The 9614-nt window shown below is 47.2% G+C and overlaps 1 pseudogene; it reads right to left on the bottom strand.

Annotated features, from left to right (window-relative positions):
* Positions 1-2134: 2134 nt before the first annotated feature.
* Positions 2135-7972, bottom strand: LOC123426052 (annotated as a pseudogene).
* Between the last annotated feature and the right edge of the window lie 1642 nt (positions 7973-9614).

The raw sequence follows: 9614 nt of genomic DNA, 5'->3' as shown, positions 1-9614 counted from the left end.
CACTGTTTGAAGAATTTGCTGAAGACTTTCTCTGAAATTCGTCAACCCCAAATTCTTCACGCAAGTTAATCCTCATCTGTTTTTTGCGTGCCTGCTTACTGTGCAATCTATTTTCACATTCCTCATACTGAAAAACTGTTGTAGTGAAATTTTGCACTCCTGATCCTTTATTGTTTCCGCTATAAGTTAGTCATCAGTGAGGAATTTCCTCAAAAGGAATTTCCTCAGTGATGAAATTCTAAAAATCTCCTATTCACCCCCTCTAGTCGATATAACGCACTTTTAGGAGTAATATATCACACAACTCCTATACTAACCCGTCCAATGTATCACATCTGTCAACACATCACCAGAATCTCGGACATTCATCTACTACACACCCTCGTGAGCACAACGATACAAAGTATGGCAATACTCCCAAACAATCTGCACAAGTACTGGGGACATCGGGGTTATCTCGCCACTACTAGTATTGAAGCAATTACGAACATCCTTCGTCTTGAGATACTAAGAAATCTGAATGATAACGATGTGCTCAAGAATCCCCTGGAGCTCAACTCCCCGGAAGAAATCAAGTTAGACAGGGGGCACCAAGACAGAACTCAGTCACATCGACATCATATAGAGTCCAAACATATCCGCGTGATCCAAAAAAAATTGAGTGAGAAGAGCAGTAGAATTAAAATATTACGTCAAGATCCTCACCAGAGCATAGAAGAGGAGAAAAAAGAAACCTACTCTCCTATATATAACTAGACTCAAAGTAATTTTTCACTAGACTCGACTCGCCAAGTTCGGTCAATCAAGGGGGCTCCTAGGTCGGTACTGCTCTGATACCAACTTGTAACGCCCAAGATGCGATCATATCCTCAATTTGGCACGAGGGCCTCGTCGGGGATAGAAGCGCATCTCGTCGTTTCACAAGAATGGATATCGTTACAAGTACATGTATTGAAAATATGAGATATATAAAGAATTGGCTTACACTCGCCACAAGCTACGTCAGAGTCACATCAGTACAATACATAAACATCATGAAGAAGAGCAGGGTACGACTACAGACGAAAAGAAACGAGAAAAGAAGAACGACGTCCATCCTTGCTATCCCAGGCTACCGGCCTGGAACCCATCCTAGATCGATGAAGAAGAAGAAGAAGAAGCAACTCAAAATGAACAATCAACGCGCTCGCGTCAAGTAACCTTTACCTGTACCTACAACTGGTGTTGTAGTAATCTGTGAGCCACAGGGGACTCAGCAATCTCATTTCCAAAGGTATCAAGTCTAGCAAAGCTTAATAGGTGAGGTATGGTTAAGTGGTGAGGTTGCAGCAGCGGCTAAGCATATATTTTGGTGGCTAAACTAACGAGTACAAGAAATAAGAGGGGGAAGATCTACGCATAGCGGACGTGACTACTGATGATCAAATTAATGATCCTGAACACCTACCTACGTCAAACATAACCCTACCGTGTCCTCAATCGGAGAAGGAACTCACGAAAGAGACAGTCACGGTTACGCACTCAGTTGGCATATTTTAATTAAGTTAACTTCAAGTTATCTAGAACCAGTGTTAAACAAAGTTTCCACGTTGCCACATAATCACGGGCACGACTTTCCAAAAGATTTAACCCTGCCAGGGTGCTCCAACTAATCCATCACAAATTACCACAAGCCGCATAGAAATCCTCGATCACAAAACTCGCGATCTCGTCGGACTCCTTAGTGGAAAACCTCAACTCTGAGATTACCCAAAGCATCACCGGAATCCCAATGCACAAGATATCTCGTCAAAGGTAAAACTAATCCAGCAAGGCCGGCCGACGTGTCGACGATCCCGATAGGAGCCACGTATCTCGTTCTCAGGTCACGACAGATGAGCGATGGTTACCACGCCAGACGACGAGTTGCCCCGGGTAGCGTTAGTAAGCTGCTCTGTTTTGGACCAGCACCATCAGCACTGGCCCTCCCTGTATTATGTAAAATTACTCCTCGGGTTCATGACGCCTTATGCTTTCAGTATTAACAATTTTTTTTTGAGAAAGCGCAAAAGACTTTTGCGGTTCATTGTATTGAAAAGAAGGGGTTTAGTACAATCCTCCTAGGAGGCATATTTACAAGGTGAACACATGCACACTAGTGGATGTCCCATGTCTTTGGCAAGATGGCCCGGAGCCCCAAGGCGCCCGCTCTGGCCCACAGGCTGGCCACTTCCTTAATCGTAGCCGCCAGGGAGGTAACCGACGGTGTGGCACCCTCAAACACGCATCCGTTGCCATGCTTCCAAATCATCCAAGGGACGAGCAAAGCAATGGAAGCCAATCCCTTGTGGATACGCCTAGGGGTGTCGTGCCGTGCAGAGCACCACCAGTCGTGTAGAGTGGCATCGTTGTTGGGCAGTGGGCAAGAGAGGCGTAGCCTTGAGATGATCTCGTGCCACACTTCGCGGCTGAAAGGGCATTCCAGGAGAAGATGATGAATCATCTCCGGAGCCTGATCGCAAAGAGGGCAGCGCTGTGGGTGCAGCAGGTTGCGCCTCGCGAGGCGGTCGGCCGTCCAGCACCTATCAAGGTTAGCAAGCCAGTGGAACAAGCGCACCCGAGGCGGTGCCCAGCACTTCCAGGTAAGTTTCCAAGTCTGGCATCTCGCGGAGCCGTGGAAAGTGGCGAGGTATGCGGACTTGGCGGAGTACTCGCCGTTCGCGGTCCACTTCCAGCGAATGTTGTCTGGTGCATCAGTGAGGACGGTTTCGGCGATCATGGGCCAGAGGCGCAGGTATTCTCCAATCTTCAGGATGCCAATCATGCTGTGGATGTCCGCGGCCCATTGGTTCTCGTGAAGGCCGTCCGCAACCGTTCTTGACTTGCGACGCCGTTTGGGGATGAGATCAAAAAGGAGAGGCGCGATCTCTCGGATTGCACACCCGTTGATCCATCGGTCCTCCCAGAACAGGGCGCGCTAGCCATTGCCGAGAGCCATGGTGGTAGAGGCGAAGAAGAGCGCGCGCTCCTCGGGCGCGAAGTGTAGGTCTAGGCCGCTCCAGGCCCTGCCAGCATCGACTCGGCTGAGCCACTACCACCGCATGCGAAGGGTGAGGCCAGTGCGCTCGAGGTCGTGGATGCCGAGGCCCCCAAACTGGATAGGCCGGCAGACGCGCCGCCAGTTGACATGACAATTGCCGCAGTGGGCCTCGGCGCGGCCAGCCCAGAGAAATCCTCGCTCAATCTTCTCCAGGAGTTTGATGGTCTTCTTTGGCGGCGCAAGCACGAGGAGCTGATGAATGGGAATCGCGCTCAATACAGCCTTGGCGAAGGCAAGGCGGCCGGCTTTGTTCATTAGCCAGGCCTTCCAGGAGGGCAGCTTCCCAGCGACCTTATCGATGACGGGTTGCAGTTGGGCAGCCGTGGGGCGACGCAGTGAGAGCGGGATGCCCAAGTAGGTAAGAGGGAAATCGACGATGGGGCAGCCCAGGTGCGCGACAACATGAGCACCGTCCTCGGTGTCGCAGCGGATGAGGGCCGCAGCGCTCTTCTGGAAGTTCACGTGCAGGCCCGAGGCACGCCCAAAGAGCTGCAGAATCTCCTCCACCGCCGCGATATCGTCCGGCGACGGGTGGCACAGAAGAATTACGTCGTCGCCGTAGAGGGATATGGCGGGGATGGCGCGGCGCGGATGCAGCTGCTGCATGACTCGGAGCTCGACCGCGCGATGGAAGAGCCTGCCCAGCGTATCCACAGCAAGGACGAAGAGCTGCGGGGAGACGGGGTTACCTTGGCGCAGTCCACGGCGATGCCAAATCGCTGGTCCAGGGTTGCCATTGAGGAGAACCTTGGTGCTGGCCGACGACAGGAGAAGGGCGATCTAACCAAGGAAGCGGTTGCCGAAGCCATGGCATCGCAGCACCTCGAATAGGAAGGGCCACGAGACGGAGTCGAAAGCCCGAGCTAAGTCAAGCTTCAGCAGCACTCGAGGGGCACCCAGCTGATGCAATAGCCGTGTGGATTGATGCACTAGGATGAAGTTGTCGTGAAGACTTCGCCCGGGGATGAACGCGTTTTGGACGTTGCTGACGAGGTTGTTGAGCCTGGGGGCTAGGAGGATCGAAAGCAGCTTGTCCAGGACCTTGGCGATGATGTGAATTAGGCCTATGGGCCTATAATCCCCCAGGCCAGTGGCCTCGGCGCGCTTGGGGAGGACCGTGATCAGTGCTTGGTTAAGGCAGCTAAACCCTCGTCCACGCAGCGCGTAAATCTGGTCGAAGACGCATCCACTACAACGAATATGCTTGTACACGACACTATTTTTTTGTCGCTACATCATCACGGTTTTTCATTTACGACGATCGCACGACGAAAAACCAAGCGGAAAAAACGGAGCGTCATAAATGAACAGCAACGACGTGTTGGTCAAAATCGTCATAACTTTACGATGATTCCTGGATTGTCGTAACCTTTACGACGATCCTAAATCATTGCTGACAATCAAACCCAGTCCTACGTGGCAGTCCTACGTGGCAAAATTACGACAAAATCAAAACGTCATGGCTGAAATCAGCCCAACCCATTTCAATTGATCACATAGGCTAGTTTTTTTTTGGGGCTTTTCTTATTGGGCTTCTTTTGGGCCTTGGCCTATTTTCAGCCACTTTTAGTTTTTCTTTTTCGAATTTATTTTGGGCCCTGGCCTTTTAGTGCCCAAATACATTTGGTCCAGTTTCAGTTTTGGACTTTTTTTCATTTTTGAATTCAGCAACTTTTTTTCAAGAACTTGGTTTCATTTCTATTTATTGGGCCTTTTCAACCAATTATTTGTCCAATATTAAATGCAGCACTATTTCATATTCAAATTAAGAAAACTCCAAGTCGAATTAAAATCATCCATCATATAACATCACATAATACATCTCCCAGGTTTACATAACACAATAACTCATCTGGTTCACAGTTGACAATCAGATACGAGTTTTCACAGCTGAAGCATCAAGCCAGAAGAATCTCAAAAGAAAATCCAGAAATTAGCACTCGCTGCGAAGAAGTCATCCTGCTCTTGCTTCCCCACTCCTAGTTTTGCATCCCTGATACCAACTTTTATGGGCTCTAGTATACCGGCATCCAAACAAAGTAATGTATTGTTGAGGCGCAGGAACTAGATGGCAATGCTAAATTGTAAAACGTCTTTCGAAGAACAAAATATCATCTAAAGTGAAACTGTAGTGTAAGTTTAAACAAAATATGAGGCAGAAATAAAAGAAAATGTTCAGATCTTCAGTAATATGAAGTAACAGATATACTCTCGTTACCAAAGTTGGCGAGAAAACTGCTGCAGATTAATCTTCTCTGGGTTCTTTTAGAGTAGAATAAAGCTACATTAATTAATTTTAGAGTAGAATAAAGCTACAGTATGCGTACACAGCAGCACTACACCAATTAATTTGTAAGCATTGTCTGCTATTGGATTGATAGCCACTATTAGATTGATAGCCACTACAAATTAATTTGTACTACAAAAAAACTAGGCTCATACAGGACCTCAACGGGTAGGAACCACCCATCCATCATACGCGAACTAAAGGATTTCGTCATGCAAAACAATGTCTATCCAACACCAAGCAAATTTATTTTAGGTAACAATAAAAGTGAGTATCTAGATGGGGTGCAAGCTAGCTGAAACACCATTCGTTAAGTACCAAAACTACTCCCTTGGATAATAAGTGACCACCAGGAACTACCCATACATATATTCAGCAAGTTTGCATCAGGTAGGCCAGTGTTAGCAAACATGGTAAGCAAAAAAATGAGCAAACTTAAAAACAAACAGTGGCATGATGATTATGAAAGGACTCTAGCAGCCTAACCTGACAACCATGGAACGATGGCCATAGACCCACACCATAACCGTGGCTCGAAGGCCACGAGGATCATCAGAGCAACCGGGGACAGGAGGCACATAGCAGAGGAGGGAGAGGACCTCACCGTGCCGATGCCAAATAGTGTCGCCGGCAGCAGCGGGGCAATCCAATGGAAGACGCGGAAGTTGAGCCTACCTCCATGCACCTTGCCTGTAAGAGATGGTAAAGTAGTTTCAGATATCACATTATTGAATTGCTTGCAGTGCGACAAGAGCTAGCCAAAAGTATGTAAGGGACTAAAAAGTTTTAGGAGTCTAGAATCATATATGCCCCTAGCATGCATCTCTCAAATAGTTAATTAATCAGACTTGCACTGTTGTACTAACAAGCATGAGCGTTTAATTTGTACTCAAAACTGAACCTAGAGGATATATATGATAAATCTCACTCACAGCTAGCCAAATCAACAACTAGAAATTGGTAGTGTGCTATTTTGAAGGTCAACAATGACATGTTTGTGTCTTTCAAAAGAAACATGTGTGTGGTGTTTTTCCCAACAAGATATAATTAAGCGGTCCAAGTAAATATACTGAAGCAATAATTATCTGAAAAAATGATGTTTTCCTGCTGCACTTAGCCTCATTGTACAAAAACAAATGTGACTGAGAGAAGTAGGATAAGTAGGCTGTGATCCTATATGAATGATCTCAACTTCAAATATGGCAGCACAGACCATCCATCCATCCATCATAAACACTAGAAATCAGGGAATCAGTGCTACAAAATTGAACAAAAAGGTGCCTCTCCAGGACGTCCCTTTAACTCGGGTGTTAAGCTAGGAAACAAAAATTCCTACTCTCCAGGACCGTTATCCGGTATGAGCATTTCATTTGTACTTTGGATTAAACCTGGAGCACAAATCTGAGACTAGCCAGGTCAACAATACTTGTTAACTAGCAATAAATGGTGATGTGGTACAATATGTTCTCTCCTGCATGAAAGGATTAACTAAAAGTTGATTCAGCAAAATATCTGCTGAGATGAAATTTCTTGGTCTGATCAAGTGAACCTATATATAAGATTAACTTTGCGAACACCCCATGTCTATAAGTAAATAGACTTCAAGAATTTATAATGTTATCTTTAAGAAATATGGTGTTGGAGGGATACGAAATTGCTGTTAATATTGGAAACAAGTGACGACACAAAGCACTGCAGTCCTGAAACCACATACGAGAAGAATCAAATTGAGAACCCTATATATTAATTTTCAACAGAGTTGTAAGCTAAACTAATGTCTAATAGGAACAAAAGTATGAAAGAGTCATCAAAAGAGAGAACCACGGGCAAACCACATCAAACTGCACCAATTGTTTAATTCCGAATTATAACAACTACTTCTACCATCAAGGGAATGTACACCAATCAGGATAAGGAATTCAACTTAGTTAATATGATAAGATTGGTTAACTATAAAAAAAGTATACATCCGAACATGACTTCCATGCTATTTCCAGCATCCTGATTTCTGAAATATTTTTTATGTTTTACTGGAATGCATTAGCTGGATATTATTTTATTCTGGGACATTATTTTAACTTGTTATCTTGTGAACAGTGAAGGTATTCTGTAAACTTGTGTGATGAACTGATGATCATGTGAGCTGGGAGAATGATTTAATGGCTCGAGGTCATTTTAACGACTGTGGTCATGTGCAGGTCTATTTATAATATCATTTTTCCCTTGTATCGAATTAAATCGGTACAAAAAGCGCCAGCTCCATGGCAGAAGTGTAATGCTGAAAGCTGACTTCAGTATGTTAGTCAAATCTGTGTCACTCAGTGCAATGACAAGTATGTTGTGAATGAATGGTAAAATCCCCAAGAGTCATCGTTCAGGCTCCTCCAAAAATTCATGGAAGATTTCTTTAGCAAATATTACCGGCACCCCTTTTAAATTTCTGCTCCGTAAGCAGTATGGGACTAAATAAGCGGTATTGAAAAGAATTCCCCAATGTTCAAACCAGCAACCAATCCTTCGTCGTCAAACTTAGCGAAATGGTACAGCGCACATACATCCAAATCTGTTAGAAGAAGTGATCCTTGGGAGAGGAGAGAATCCACCATTGGAACCGAGAGATCTCACCTATTCTATTCTATCTAATCCGAAGGAAGCAAGGAAGGAAGAAGATGTGGGAGAGAAGGGGGTGGGGGATGGACTTACGCCGGCGGTGTGTGTTGTTGGCGAGGGACGTGGATAGGGGAGGCGGTGGGTTGCGGGACGGCGCCGACCATCATCATGAGCCTCTCCTTGTTCATCTGCGGAACCAACCACCAAAGAACCCATGAGATCTCTGTAAGCAAGGACGTAGCGACGGAGCAGAGCACCACGAACATCCCTGTAGCGCGTGGGTCGCGGCACGACATGAGCGCCCGCAGGCTCTCCGCCTGTGTCGCCACGTCGCCGACCATGGCCTGCGGCCGTGCTCCGACCATCCTAGCACGGTCGTACCGCTGGCGCACCACCTCCGGCGACTTCGTGCTTGGTATCGTGTCGAACTCCTCGTCCAGCTCCTCCCTGTCAGGCACCTCCACCATGGACGCGCGCACGCACGTGTGCGGCGCCGGCGCGCGCGGCCTCTGTTGGTACTTCCAGATGGCGACGGCCGCGACGTGGAGCGTGAGCGTCGGCACGATGAGATCTGGGTGCCACGCCAGGAGCATGAGCACGGCGTGCGCCATGGTCGTAGCCATCGAGTTCCGCTGGTGGGTAAGGGAGGGCCATGGGTGAGGCCATGGGTAAGAGGAGGAGGACGGCGGCGAGCTCGTGACGGCGTGGATCTGGAAGGGAGGTGGCGGCGCGGATCTGGAAGGGGGAGGGGTTCATGGGGAGGGAGACTGGGAGAGCGAGGGGTTGGGTTGACCCCGTACACTGCTCGCTGACCGGTGGGCCGGGCTGGGATCTTTGGTGGATGTGGGGTGTGGATCTGTCCGCCACGTCATCGATCCAGGAGAGTTCTATTCCATCTAATAGGAAAGCTTCAAATAATTTGTGTTTCTTTAGACTATTACTTTTATCAAAATAAACATGTTAAAAATTAGTAAAAAAATTCACAAATTTTCCACGCCTTCTAGAGACTAAAAACCAATACCACACCAAATTTCATAAACATGAGAGCGTGTTTACATTTTCAAATAATATGAATGGCCATACCCGTCATTTTGACCGCATTTTGAAATGGCCATTTTGACCGCAGTCGTGCCGGTCAAGCCGCCTCCGGTTGTCGCGTCCGTGTCCGCGTCGCCGCCCGTCGTGACGCCTCCTCCCGTGTCACCACCGCCCGTGAAGGCGCCTCCTCCCATGACGCCGCCACCGGTCACCGCGCCTCCACACGCGACGCCGCCACCGTTATTTTTTGTTAGAGAAGAGCGGCAGCAACTAATGGCGATCGAATGAACGTTTATGAATGGCACAAGCGACGATCTCCTCGGACTGCTACTGGAGTCCAACATGGCACACAGCAGGGAGGGCGGGAACTCCAAGGCATGACAAGGCACGATCTCCTCGGTTCATGTTGTGGGCACGACTATGGATGGATGTAAATTCTTTGAAAAATCAAACAACAATTATATATGAAGCATAACAAACTTCTTGTAACTTGACATGTAAAACCTATGTACAAGAAAGATATTTTGAAATTCAGGTCATGCAACAGCTAGCTATGAAGCATATACATCTTATTACGACATGTTTAGGATGTACTCACAC

Source organism: Hordeum vulgare, chromosome 2H, assembly GCF_904849725.1.
Source record: "Hordeum vulgare subsp. vulgare chromosome 2H, MorexV3_pseudomolecules_assembly, whole genome shotgun sequence".
Taxonomy (NCBI): domain Eukaryota; kingdom Viridiplantae; phylum Streptophyta; class Magnoliopsida; order Poales; family Poaceae; genus Hordeum; species Hordeum vulgare.
This window is presented reverse-complemented; position numbering and strand designations above follow the sequence as displayed.